General features: G+C 51.6%; 1 protein-coding gene across 2 annotated transcripts in view; it reads right to left on the bottom strand.

Moving 5' to 3' along the window:
* The window catches only part of ARHGEF2 (Rho/Rac guanine nucleotide exchange factor 2), a 127,433-nt gene extending 119,221 nt beyond the window's left edge, over positions 1-8,212 (bottom strand). For both annotated transcript variants that reach the window (XM_038383029.2, XM_043501893.1), the window contains exon 1: positions 8,070-8,212. The gene's annotated coding sequence lies outside the window, so the exon portion shown is untranslated. The remainder of the gene's footprint in view (positions 1-8,069) is intronic.
* Between the last annotated feature and the right edge of the window lie 5,978 nt (positions 8,213-14,190).

The raw sequence follows: 14,190 nt of genomic DNA, 5'->3' as shown, positions 1-14,190 counted from the left end.
CTTTTCCTTTGCCTCCTGGTCTCTGAGCTTTCAGGTCATGCTGGGATCATGTTGTCCAGCTTTCCTCAGCAATCACAAGAGCTAGAAACTTACTTTAAACAAATCCCGGCGACTCTCCCAAAATCATGTGACTCCAGGAGTTGGGGCTTGAAGGAAAAAAAAATACTAAATATCACATGAGTTGGGATATAATTGCAAGGGTTGACACCACCGTTTACCCCTGCACAATGTGGGTGGGAAACGCTGGATCTAGCTGCATTTTACACTCAGCATGGACCGGAGCAGCTGCACAAGGCAGAGGGAGTGGAAAGTCAGGCCTGGAGCTCAATAGTGAGATTTTTGTCTCCACACAGAAGTTGCACTGGTTCAGCTGAAATCCGTTCTTAGAGCAAAGTGATTGAACTGGTGCAAAGCACTTCACACTGGTGAGCAACCCATTTGAGTTACCCCTGTGCAATTGGCACAGCCCATAATGCACAGGGCTCGCTGGTGGCATGGATTGCCTTGAAGGGATCAGGTTGCCTTTTCTCCAGCTCTTCATAAATCCTGCTCGGGAACGTCCCCAGACCATGCAGGACTGATGTGGAGGAGGGCAAGGGATGCAGGTAGAATGAATGAATGCTCTCCTGTTAAATAATGTGCCCGCAGCAACACGCCTCTATCAGGCTATTGGCGAACACAGGTCACCAGAACCCCTTGCTGGAGTCACAGGAATACATTACTCTTAACGCCATGTGCGGTTGCAGAGAACAAGATCCCTCATCCAGTAGCCTATGCAGGGACAGATTAATAATGCATCTAGCCATGGGGCACATCACCTTCTTATCTGAGCACCCCACGAGCCTGTACGTACCCTCTCCACAGGCTGCGCACTAGGGAAGTGCTGCTCTCCCTGTTTCACAGATGGGGAAACTGAGGCCCACAAATACTTGCAGGTCTGTTCCACTGTGGACGCCTGAGTCACACTGCAGCAGCAAAGCCCTTTCCGGCAAGTGGGAACCGTGTTCAATCAGACCCAAGCCCAGGAGCGCCCACGGTTTGAAAGGCAGGCTGCTCTCCAATGCTCGCTGATGTCCATGGGATTTGGGTGCTGGCCAGTTTGGGTGCTTAGAGCACCAGGCTAGGAAGCCCCACTGTGGATTCTGCCACTGACTCAGGGTGTGACCTCAGGCAAGTCACTTCACCCTCTGTGCCTCAGTTTACCCTTCTGTAAAATGGAGGGAACAACCCAGACCCACCTCTCAGGGAGCTGAAAAGAGGCATCAATGTCCACACAGCACCAGACAAGCAGCTCTCAACCTTTCTCATAACTCTCCCCTACCCTGCCAGGATCTAGCCCTCCATTCAGTAATATGAGCAGCCAGTCAGGACTCCGACTCCTCTTTGCCAACTCCAGGCTGAGAACCTATGCCCTATATAAATGCCATGTCCTGTTAGGTTGGACCGTAAACTCGTTGGAGCAAGAATTGTGGTTTTGTTCTGTGTTTGTACAGCACCTAGCGCCCTGGGGTGCTGGGCTATGACTGCGGCTCCCAGCTGCTACGGCAAAACAGATGATAATAGATCAGGAGGAGACATTAAACAACACTCCCTTCTGCCCATGCAGGTGGGGCTTAAAGAAGCCTGAGCATGCTGCCCAGGATCTCATTCAAAGCTGGAGCATGGGCGATTGCTTGGTGCACCAGCCTGTGTGGTATTCTGTCCTATTCACTGCCATGTGTCACGTACCAAGAAGCCGCATCAAAACAATGGCACAACAAATGGAATCCAAGGTGTGCAGACAACAGCAGGTGGCTCCAGCTGGCACTGATCATGATGCTAACCGCTCCCCCTCTGCCTTGTAGACATCCCTTCTTCCTCTTCCATTCCTCCCAGCACCCCTCCCCACAAAAAAAAAATCCCTCTCCCTTTATTCTCTGTTCGCATCAACTCTGCTGCGCATTTCTGGGCACTGGATCTGCAGGGTGCAAGGGCGGCCTGCGCAAGAAACACGGCATTAAGGTGTGGGTTGTTTGTGGAAGAGTCTGTTTGCTGGTCTTGGAGCCTTGAGTCATGAATAGTCAAGGGACCCAGCCAAGCCCATGGGGCTACAGTGGAAGCCACGGATCTGGCTAGAAGGGCATCTGGTAATTGCTAAACGCACTGCTGAATAGACCTCGGTGTCAGCCCTACACACAGTCGGGAAGTGGCTGCTTAGTGTTTTCCTCAGGAATTGAAATTAGAAGGGGGTTGAGTTTACAGGGGGAGTCAGAAAACAACTAAATTGGCAACACTGTGACCACTGAAGGGGGGCGTAGGGAAATCCACAGACTCACAACCACTGTGGATTGGCACAAACAGGGGGCCTCTCACACACACACTCATCTGCGGGTTACATGAGCCCACGGCACTTCAAAGCTCTGTGGCCCACTAAAACACATACCCTGCTGGGTCCCCACCCCAGCAGCAGTGGGATTGGCTGGTTTAGACATAGTGATTTTAGGGGGCTCCATGGCAGGGTAGGTGATGGAGGGGAAGGGCTAGCCTGGGACTTGGAAATCCTGGGTTTAATGCCTTGTTCTGCAAGAGACTCCCTGTGTTACCCTAGGTAAGTCACTTAGCCACTCTGGGCCTCTGTTTGCCCATCCGTATAATGAGGCTAGTAGTCCTGCCTCACAGAGGGGAGTGGTGACGATAAATAGAGGTGAGGTGCTCAGGCATTACAGTGATAGAGACCAGATTAGGACCTTAGTGAGATATGCATCCAATTCCCCTGTTCCAGCACTGGGGCATTATTTTGGGGGTCACCCCACGGTAGGTTGTATGGGGTCTTCACTAACAAAGCCATTCCTGGGAACGCTCCTACCCCAGAAAATATACCACTAAGGTGGATCTATTCCTGCACCCCAAGTTACTCCTCACAAAGCCAGCAATCCCCATACAGAATCCACTGCCTGTCTGATGAGTAAATTTGTGAATTTAAGAGGTAGCATGTCTAAGCGGCTAGAGCACCGGACCAGGACTCAGCAGACCTGGGTTCTATTCCCAGCTCTGCCCCTGACCTACTGCGTGATATTGGGCAAGTCACTGCCCCTCTCTCTGCCTCAGTTTCCCCATCTGTAAAGTGGGGTTAACCCTACTGACCCGCTTAGGAAAGCACTGAGATCTACTGATGGAAAGCACCAGCTAGGAGCTAGGTATTATTATTTTACCCAGGGAAACATTCTGCAAGACAATCTGCCCCCCTGCCAGCTTCTTCCCCTCCCTGCTTCGGGGTGTGAAGAGCCTGGCTGCTGAGGAGTGAAACGTGCGCAGGTGGAAGGCGTGTCAGTGTGCAGGGAACAGCGTGAAAACAGGCCGGCTCTGGCCAGATCCCAGAGAGAGAAAACAGGGCCCATCCCACATCCAGGCTAGACACATTCAACAACCACAGTGCTCGGCCCCAGAACCTCGTGATCTTTAGCACACGACACAGGGCAGCCGCTGTTAGCTCCACTGTACAGATGGGGAACGGAGGCCCAGACACTGGCCCAAGGTCAACCAGGGAGTCTACAGCAAAGCTGGGACTTGCCCCCCTGTCTTCCTAACCCTAACCACTGCACCAGCCTGCCCCTCATTCAAAGCCAGCTGTCCAACACTCTCAGCTTGTTGCCAGGCACCTTTTCTAGCATAGGCAACATTCTCTCCATCCACCAAAATACCTTCAACAGGTGCAAACACAGACTCTACATAAACACGCCCGTGTACACAAAAGATTCAAATACACACAGACACACCACGCCCGTTGGGCTCAGTGGTGCAGTTTGAAATCCAGACCTACAAGCACAAGACTATAACTCCTAGCTGCGAGAGCAGCTCCCTCAGCTGGTAGCTGTAATATACTCTTATCCTCTCCTGTGAAGCAAAGCAAAGGTTCTTAACACACTGTTTGATAGTTTAGGTCACTTATATGCCTGGACACGACTCAAACATACTCCTATCCAAACACACCACAGTGTGCGTGAATATATTGAAAGCATCTCTTCCATTTTAAATGCCAGCCATTGTAAAACTTCGTTGCTCCAGGCTGAGGTTATATGCTGGGCTCAGGAAAACATGCCTTTGTGCTAAAACAGGAGACATCCCTGCACATTCCTTCTAGGATCAGCCCCAGTTATTACAGGTCATTCTTTCTGCCAGACATCGGGCTGCCTGCTAGATTCATCCCGGAACAGCTCAAATCACAGCAAGGATTTGAGTCCCGGGGGCCCCCGGAAAGGAATCAATTGTGGTGGACTCAGTTGTAACTTACAAATGGGTCTAAAATCAACACCCAGCCCTCTTAAAACCTGTGTTTATGTTTTGCAAAGAATTCCAACAGCCACCTGCCTAAGAGTGACAAAGCGAGCTCGTGGATCATGTTACTGGAGCTGCAGCTCCCGGCTCAACTGATGAGCAGCTTTGTTATCCTTAAAACATAATAGGAATAGATGACAGGTAAGGCCTTGCTAAATTGGCTGGCCTCACATGGGAAGTGCCACTGGAATCCCCTCCCCCCACAGGATCCAGCTCCTCCCCGTCTCCTGACATAGGAACAAATAGATGGAATTGAACAGTGGCAAGTTCATAACCGATACGTGGAAATACTTTCCCCTGTGCGGTATGCAGTTTGGCAGTGGAACTCATTGACACAGGATATCTCCGAGGCCAAAAAAGTCAGCAAGATTCAAAAGGGGCTTGTACACTTATACAGCTAGCAAGACTACCTGAGTTAGGATAGCGAATACAAACAGAGTGTGGAAGGGATATTAAATCGCTTCGGGGTCAAGCCGGGCTCTGTCTGGGGTCAGGATAAGACCTGATGTTGGGGGCAGATTATCTCACATCCACTACTGTGGGGATCCCCTTGGGTCAGATCCAGTCTGGTAATTATGTTCCTTTCAGTGCTGGATTGGGGGAAAGTCCCCAAAGTACAAACCCAGGCACTGCTTAGAAGAGCAAGAAAAGAATAAAGTTCCTGGGGGGGAGAGGGGATCAAAATCTTATTTAAGGCCCCGATCCAAAGCCCAGGTCTCAAGTCAGCCAGAATTTTTCCATTGGATTTCAGCACATGTTGGATCAGGCCCCGAGCTTATTGAGGGCTGGGGTGGGATTGATAAACTGCAGACATGGGATGTCCATTCAGGTCCAATCCACCCCCAATAGGCAATGGACAAGGTCACAGAATTATAGGGTTAGAAGGGACTGCAAGAGACATCTAGTCTAGCCCCCAGGCAAGATGCAGGATTTGTTTTGTCTAAACCATCCAAGACAGATGGCTACCCAGTCTTATATCCACAGAATAGGCCCAGCCCAGGCAATGACAGGGCAAGCTGTCCACCCTATGGGCCAATGTGTCTCGCTGCCACGGTAGAAGGACCCCCTGGGGAATGAAAGGGGAATTCAGGCTCCACGGCCCACTGGGGGTAGAGCTGGTCCAGCCCATCCAGTGAAATATTTCAAGCTTAAAAATTTTTTCCATCCTGACTCAGGCCCCAAAGCCAAACATTCAGAAGCTTTTCTGAAACTAAATTTCAGGGGGGAAATCCTTCTAGGTCAATTGAAATGAAATGTTTTGATGTGACCGTTTTAAATAATTATACAGCATAAAGTGAATTTCAAAAGGCAAAGAAGTTTTGGAGGAAAAAAAAAAGGAAGCTTTTCATTTGAAACATGTTGCAGCATTTTCCCAAAAGAAATTCCAAATTTGTTTCCTAAATGCCAGTTCATCGAACTGGATCCAATTCTGCAAAGTAATTCAGCGCCGTCAAAATGGCATTTTTCTGCTGGAAAACTGTTTTGACTGAAACATCAAGCCAGGTCTAGCTCTGGGCTCTCTGGCCTCTTGGTTGGCACCTTGAGCTGGTTGTCAGGGCAGTTTTTACAATGGGTGCCGAGATCTGCCCACTCGTCTCATGCAGGCCAGTCGCCTCACCCCTACACACGCAAGGGGCGAGGGCCGTGCGCTCTGTGATAGAATGCTAACTGGCTGAGCCCCCTCCCCCAGGACTGAGCAACACGCTTCAGACCAGATTCAGACTGTGACTGCAAGCCATCCTCAGGAAACGAGCCAAGATCTGGGGCAGAGGGAGATGTGCTTCAAACATCCTCTGCCAAAGTGCATCCTGGCCAGAACTCCAGGGAAGCAGAGATGAATTTGGTCCAGCAGCAGCAGATTTGCACTTGTATGGGGCCTTTCAGCCAGCACTTTGCACCCATTAGAAGCCAATGGGTTCCAGAGGAGAATCACTTGCAAAAGGGATGGGGCAGCTTCCCTTAGGGCAAGTTCAGAGCCAGGTTTTCCCCTAAGAGGTAGTTCTTAAAAATGCCGTTGTGGGCTCCATGTTGATCACCTTCCTGGGATTCTGTAGCAAAGGGATCTCCCTTCTCCTTTTCTCCCCCCACCCCAAACACCCAGCCCTGCACACCCCGCTGGGGATCAGAGAGTCAGAGCCTGGATTCTTTCCACCTTGCACCTCAGCACCCAAAGTCTGCTCTCAGCAACACCCAAGCCTTCAATGAGGGCTGGCCAGGTGCAACTCCAGGGGAACAGGGTAAGCAACTCGATTGATCATGCACAAAGTAGAATACCCTGTAGTTCCCGCACTCAGCCAGGCTGGCTCTGCATGGGACTATATTGTCATTTGTCACTAAAGTCAGCCCATCTGTTACGCACAAGGAGCAGATCTGCCATGTTTTCAGCATCACTTTTCCCAGCTGACCCAAACTTCCAATATAACCAACCACAGCCACGTGCTCCTTCCCTCCAGATGGGAATTGCGGCTGCTGCTTCCACAGGAGAAAAACCAGACATCTGCTGAGGCCTTCCCTATGCTAGAGGGTTTTGTCAGTATAGTTACACCGGTACCGGCAAAACTCTCTGATGTGGACACAGTTACATGGGTACAAGCGTGCTTGTCCCCAAATAGTGTACACTGCATAGTTCCCCCCCGTAGCATCAACTCTAACTGCATTTAAACCCGGACGCTGCTGTAACGGGGTCTACGCTGGGGCTATTAGCAGCGCAGCATCATCAAAAAATCACACTCCTAACCCACATAGCTAAAATTGGAGGTCAGGCTGGGGCTTAAGGTGGTAGAATTTAGAGCTGGGACAGACTGAAGGGTCTCATCTACACACAGATTTTGTCCTGGTATAGCTCTGTTGGTAAGGGTGGGATTTTCCACTGCTATTATTATATCCATCCACTAGTGTGGACGCAGGTACTGGGGTAAAGCTCATTACCCTTACCATGCGGGAATAGCTGTTCTGGTATCTGCTACCTTTAGCTAAGCTGCTTGAACGATCCCAGGAGAAGAAATGTGTATAGAAAAGGGCAAAAAGGCCATCCCCTGGGATGCGTCTTGCTGTTGAACGGCTGTTGTGCTAGACCTTAGCCGGAGCTCGGAGAAGAATTGGCTTAAGAAGGCGCAAGGATGTACCAAGCGACCCTACCGAGGGCAAAATTCAAACCACTCCGCTCAGGGAGTTTGGGGCATTTCACTTCCTCAGCTCTTTCCCAGACAGAGCCCTCTTTCGCCGCAAGGAAGATAGTCCCATGGCACTCCTAATCCGGGGGGGGGGGGGGGGCGAGCTCAAACTGCTTTTTACGGATGACCAGTTCTCTTTCCCAGACAGGGAAACTGAGGCACGGAGCTGCTGAGCAACTTGCCCAAGGCCAGCAGGCAATTCAATGGCAGGGCAGCTCTGGCCATTTGCGAACGCACCCCGCTGGTCGGGGTCTGGAGCCCTCGCTCCCAGCCCCCCCCGCACACCACACTCCCTTCCTAGAGGCAGAAATAGGAGCCAGGAGCCCCGCTCCCAGCCTCCCCTGTTCTAGCCACTTCTCCTCCACTCGCCTCTCCCTTGCACTTTTTAACACCGAAGCACGGGGCAAAGGTTACCCAGGAAACCGCGCCAGGCGGGCCGAGCCCCGGCAGGGGCCGAGCGCGGCGGGACCCATTCTCCGGAGCTCGCCGGGCGACGCCCCTGGCCCAGCCGCCGGCGGGGTCGGCACAGCCGGGCTGGCACCTGTTGCAGGTGGCGGGCGAAGAGCGGCGATCGGAACGTACCTGCTGGGCTGGGGGGCTGCTCCCCCCCGCGAGGGCTGCGGACCCGCTGTGCCCGGGCAGGACCCCAGGGGCAGGGCGCGGTGGGCGACCCCCCCCCCCCCTCGCAGCTCCTGCTTCCAGCCTCGCTTCTTCACAACTTGCGGCAGGTTCCTCCCCCGCCTCCTCGCTCACCCCGAATCCAACAGCCGGGACCCGCCCAGCGCCTCGGATCCTCCCAGCTGTTAACCCTTCGCCCTCGGGGCCCTCGCTTCTCCTCCTGCAGCGCCAGCCTCTCGCCTTCCCCTTCGCTCAGCCGGGCTGGGCTGAGCGCTGGGCTCCGCCGAAGGCAGAGGCGGCCACCGCGGGCGGGGGGGGCTTTGATTCGGCAGCAAGCGGGTGCCTTTGAAAGGCTGCCAAATACCCAGGGCGAAGCCTGGGTCAAAAAGAAAGCTTCCTTGGAAGTGCGAGCAGGAGGCTGGGAATGGGGAAGTCGTGAGGTCTCCTCCTGCCGCCGAATTTCCTGGCTGGGTGCCTCAGTTTCCCCACCTGTGAGAAGGGGGCCGCCGTCACGTGTCTCCCTGGGATGTCCAAGGATCACTCTTTGAGGTGCTAGGGAATCTTCTTCAGGCCCCGCAGAGACAGGGTCCCGGAGCAGGGGTCTAGACAGCAGTGACACAGCCCCGCGAGCCCAAATTGGCTGGCCCGGGCCAGCTGCGGCTGTCTCCTTGCTAGATAGACCTACCCTGATGGTCACACAGCCTAGAGCGGGGATTCAGTCAGGCCTTGCTAAGCCAGGTGGGGTGGGAGACTTGGGGAGAACAGGAGGTGCTGCAGAAAGGGAGCATACAGAGCCCAGCATGGTGCTCAGGGGGCATAGCAGCCTGCAGATGGCAACTGAGATCAGCACCCCCCCGGCTGACAGTTCTCCCCCAAGGAGGTGCTTGTCTGGGGGACCTCAGCTCCCCCCTACAGATGGGAAATTGGCTTCCCTGGCGCCAAGATCTGCAAACCAGTATGGCTTCCTCTGCGAAGTTAGAGAGCACTTAGCACCCATATGTCCTTGTACGCAGGGACAGGGAGAGCGTGACCTCAAGGTTAAAGCAGGAGGGGACTAGCCCAGGACTCCTGGATTGAATTCCTGGATGCAGTAGAGTGGGATCTAATGGTAAGAACAGGAGTGGGCATCTGTTCCCAGCTCTGCCCCTTACTCCCTGGAGGACGCTGGGGATGACCTGTCCACATTTTACAGCTGGGTAAACTGAGGCTCAGAGAGGCAGTGATACCCAGCTATCTCCCCGGCTGGGCGAGGGGCTTCATTCATTAACATGTGCAATGCACTCTGAGATCCCCCAGCGGAAACCAGTGGAGACACCACGTGAATTATCACTGACTGCCACGTGAGGTGACAAGCCAGCCAGGGCCCCACCTGGGAGCAGTGATAAGGGTTTTGGGCAGGGCTGGACAATGGAGCTGACACCTTTTGCAGCAGTGACTCAGGCTTATATGACATCACCCTGCCCACACGGTGCTGCCTTCTCCAAATAGTGGGTCCAGCCACTGCCTGCCTCCGAATCAGCTCCCAGCTTAGGGACTGTGTCTTCTTCGGCTTGTGGGGGGCCAGCGTGCTAACCCTTCGACTGCCACCAAGCATGCCAGGTGCACTGGGAGCAAGACTACCAGTCATGACTACCAGTCATGTCTGGATAGAGAAGGCTGCCCAACAGAAGAGGCCTGGGTGGGTGGAGGATGCCTCTGGTAGACCCCCAACCAGACCAGATGCATCCAGGTGGAGGATGCACTTGGCCATCTGCACAATGCATTAGGTGCTTCAGGATAGGGGTGGGATGTCAGATGGACCAGGTCTCTCGATGGGGAGGGGGATGAGGAACCTATCCTGGCTGCTAACATACCAGATTAATTTCCAAGCTAGCAGGAAGGTTTTTAAAGCTCGCAAGCAGAGCCCTGCAGCAGTACTGGGATCCCAGGGGTCCCACAGAAACCACTGCCATAATAGCAGGAACAAGATTTAAAAATAGCCCTCTGAAGGGCTCTATGCACAAATAATTAAGGCCTTGTTGATTTTAAAGGATCTCTGGTCTTGCATCGCAGCCCTGGTGGTGCACAGAGACATTACTTGAGAGGGACGAGCACCCCCTACTAACCACACACACACACACACGCATCTGGCTGCTCTTCAGACAGTTCTAGCACTGATCCAGTTAGCTCTTATGTAGCATGAGAGGTTTCCCTAGCGAGAGCTGCCAGCAGCTCCCAGAGCTTGTACCTTGGCTCTGTCTGTGATTGTGCCCTTTCTTCCATATTCTGACTAGTTCAGCAAACAGGTGACACCAGGGCCTTTGTGCAGGTTTCCAAAGATGAGCCAGTACCAACAGCTGCCACAGGATGTAGTAAGAATCAGGCCCAGCACAAGGACGACGGGCCCACCCACTGCTTTAGAGGAGCCATGGCGCAATCGAATTCACACCACCCCATGGAGAGCTGCGGAGAGGTGACCTCAGAGCCCGTGGAGGCTTCCAGTCTCAGGATCCATTTTCAATCCAGCCAGGAGCAGGCGTAATGGAGGGCAGGCATGGGACAGCTCTACAATGGTCTTGGTGCGTCTCCCTTAAGCTTTAGCACAGGGGTAGGCAACCTATGGCACGTGATCTGATTTTCAGTGGTACTCACGCTGCCCGGATCCTGGCCACCAGTCCAGGGGGCTCTGCATTGTAATTTAAATTTTAAATGAAGCTTCTTAAACATTTAAAAAACCTTATTTACTTTACATATGACAATAGTTTAGTTATATATTGTAGACTTATAGAAAGAGCCCTTCTAAAAACGCTAAAAATGTATTACTGCCATGCCAAACCTTAAATTAGAGTGACTAAATGAAGACTCGGCAAACCACTTCTGAAAGGGTGCGACCCTGCTTTGGCACCTGAGCACCCAATACTTCAAGGGACATCATTTGAAACTGCAGACACCCAGCACCTGGGAAAGTCTGACCCCTAGTGGACAAAGGCACCTTCATCCCTGAAGTCTCTGGGTCCTGCTGCCATGACTGCAATTGGCCATCATGGGGGGCAGTCTCCACAGAGCCCATGTACCCGATTTTCTCTCCAGTCCTCCCTCCTTCCTTCCTTCCACCTCAGAGATGGGGTGAGAAGTGAACCCCCTTCTCCCCAGTGACCAGGCAGGGCCTACAGCTAGTCCCACAGACAACTCCTTATTTAGACTGCATCTGTTCCTAGAATCATCTCATCGTGAGCAAATGCACCAGAATGTCCACAAGGTAACAGTCTAAATACAGGGCACTCAGATTCAGTTTTCCCATCTGTACAAGGAGGGTAACACCCATCTCATAGAGAGGGGGAAGGGAAGAGGGCATAGAGCACTAAGCTCCTGCCCTAGGAAGCACACTGTACTATTACCCCAGGTAGAGAGAGCTGTGAAATTCATACATCTTAGATGTATGAAGTGTTGTTGTAGCCACGCCAGTCCCTTCGGTTCACCAACAGCGGTTGGTCCAATAAACAATATGACCTCACCCACCTTGCATCTTTCTAAATGTTAGACAGTTTGGGGGCAGGGATCATCTTTTTGTTCCATGTTCATACAGCACCTTGCACGCAATGGGGTCCCAGTCAATGACAAGGGCTCCTAGGTGCTACCACAATACCAATAAATAATGCTATCATTGTAAGGTCCTGGCTTGACAGCCCCACAGACCAAAGGCTACACAGATCAGACAGGACCAGCCTCCTAGTCTCCTCACCCTCAGGTCCTCCTAAACCAGTGGTTCTCAATCAGGGGCACATGTACACAGAGGTCTTCCCAGGGGTACATCAACTCATCTAGAGGTTTGCCTAGTTTTACAACAGGCTACATAAAAAGCACTAGCGAAGTCAGTACAAACTAAAACGTCATACAATGACTTGTTTATACGGCTCTATATATTATACACAGAAATGTAAGTACAATATTTATATTCCAATTGATTTATTTTATAATTATATGGTAAAAATGAAACAGCAAGCAGTTTTCTGTAATAGTGAACTGTGACACATTTGTATTTTTATGTCTGATTTTGTAAGCAAGTCGTTTTTAAGTGAGGTGAAACTTATGGGTATGCAAGAAAAATCAGACTCCTGAAAGGGGTACGGTGGTCTGGAAAGGTTGAGAGCCACTGTTCTGTACAACCCCCAGCAGAACTTGAAAGACAGAAAACAAAGCAACATGTGTGCAAGGTGTATCTTTTGGTTCTCACCTGTTTGCCTGCAATCCATCGTGCCAGAGATCACCAGGGACCAGGAGAGGCAGCTGCAAGGGATGATTAACAGTCTTTCTTCCCAATGCCAAGGCTCACAAGGAAAGCTCCTTTGTTTGGACACTTAACACTACGCAGCACAAAGCAGTAACATGGAAGGAGCAATTCTATGCTAGGAAGTGGGATGCACCAGTCAGACCTGTTAGTTCAACTTCTAAGGCCCCCTCTTGCACACCCTTTGTGGAGTGGAGCTCCTTTGTTCAGCATTAGCATCAATGGTTTCCTTGATCCTGCCAATTGCAACACTCCACAGTCAAAACAAAGGGTGAAACCAGCAGCAAGCAGTCAGGATGAGGGGGTGAGAAATCCTGACTTGGACACATTGTTCTTGTGACAAAGCTGCAGTGTTTGCTTTCCACGGAGCCTGGGACTTTGGGCCACCGACACGGAATTCTTGGATAACGAGACGACTTTGCTCTGAGTGGCAAAAAATAATCCTGCAGCTACTTTAGCAGCACCCATCAGGGTCCTGTTAGCAGAAGCCTGGTCAAAAGAGAAAGGATGATGAGGCATGTAGGGAAGGTTCACAGGTAGAAGGCAGGAGACCCAAATTCTTCCACCTCTGAGTGCTTGAGGCAAGTGAAGTCCGCTTTCTATGCCTCAGTTTCCCCATATGTGAAATGGGGATGGTTAATTCCAGTGAGGGACTGAAAGATTTAATTCATGAATGGTCATGAAGCTCTCTGCAATTCTCATTTGGAAGGGGCTGGAAAGAGTATCTGTTCCAGTGCAAGGTAGGAAATTGGCGGAGATTAAATTGAATGGCATGCGGGTGAATTTAGAGCTGGTTTGACAGCCCTGCAGACCAAAGGCTTCTTTGCACACAACAGGCTGTGCAGTAGCAACACAGCAAACTCCCTGCTACACGCTGCCCTTGAGAATGGGCCTCAGACCTAGCCAATCCCTGCACTCTCTTCTGAGGTTGCCAAAAACACCCACTTCTATACCCCCCAACCCAAGGTCACATGCACTCATCTCCTCCAATGGGGACCTTCATTGTGGTTTGCCTGGCTTACATTAATCTAGTCTCACTGCCCAAGGCCAGTCAGGGCTGATGAGAGATGGCAGAGACCCCGCTCCACCCCCAAATCAAGGCAGACCTCTCTAGAAGGGTAATTCGGAGAACTGGCTTGTAAGATCATTGCAGGAGGGCACAGATAAACTGCAATAAGGACCTGCAGCACGAGAGGGCAGAATACCCACCAGGGGATCCTCCTGGGTCTGGTTTTAGCTTATGAAAATATTTTTCATTTGAAAAAATAAGTCCCACTCCTGGGGCTTCTACTCTGAATCTTCTATAATGGCATCTGATGAAGTGAGCTGTAGCTCACAAAAGCTTATGCTCAAATAAAAGTGTTAGTCTCTGAGGTGCCACAAGTCCTCCTGTTCTTTTTGCAAATACGGACTAACACAGCTGCTACTCTCAAACCTGTAAGAATGCCAAGCAGTTTGGGAACACAGCTACCTCCTGCCCTTGCTGGAAGCTAGGCGACGTATTAAACAAGTAATGTTCTGGGGAAGAGGACAGCACCCTAGACAGGCCGGCCCATAACTCATCAGAAGATAGCAGCCAATACACAAAGGTACAGAGAGCTGAGCAGGAACTGCACATCCACTTGAATTTTCTCTCAGCTCTTGATGGCTGTGAAGGTGTTTTACTCTAGACTCATCCCAGCTAATCCACTCCCCAGCGGCTAATACAGTGTTATGTGCCACACATTCTGCAGTGCTTTGGGCAGCCAGGTGTTTCAACGTTTCATGTCAGCCAGCATGGTGCTGAACACACAGCACTGGATTAGGAGCTATGAGGAT

This window comes from Dermochelys coriacea, chromosome 24, assembly GCF_009764565.3.
Source record: "Dermochelys coriacea isolate rDerCor1 chromosome 24, rDerCor1.pri.v4, whole genome shotgun sequence".
Classification (NCBI taxonomy): Eukaryota; Metazoa; Chordata; order Testudines; family Dermochelyidae; genus Dermochelys; species Dermochelys coriacea.
The sequence above is the reverse complement of the archived record's forward strand: the minus strand, read 5'-3'. Positions and strand labels throughout refer to the sequence as shown.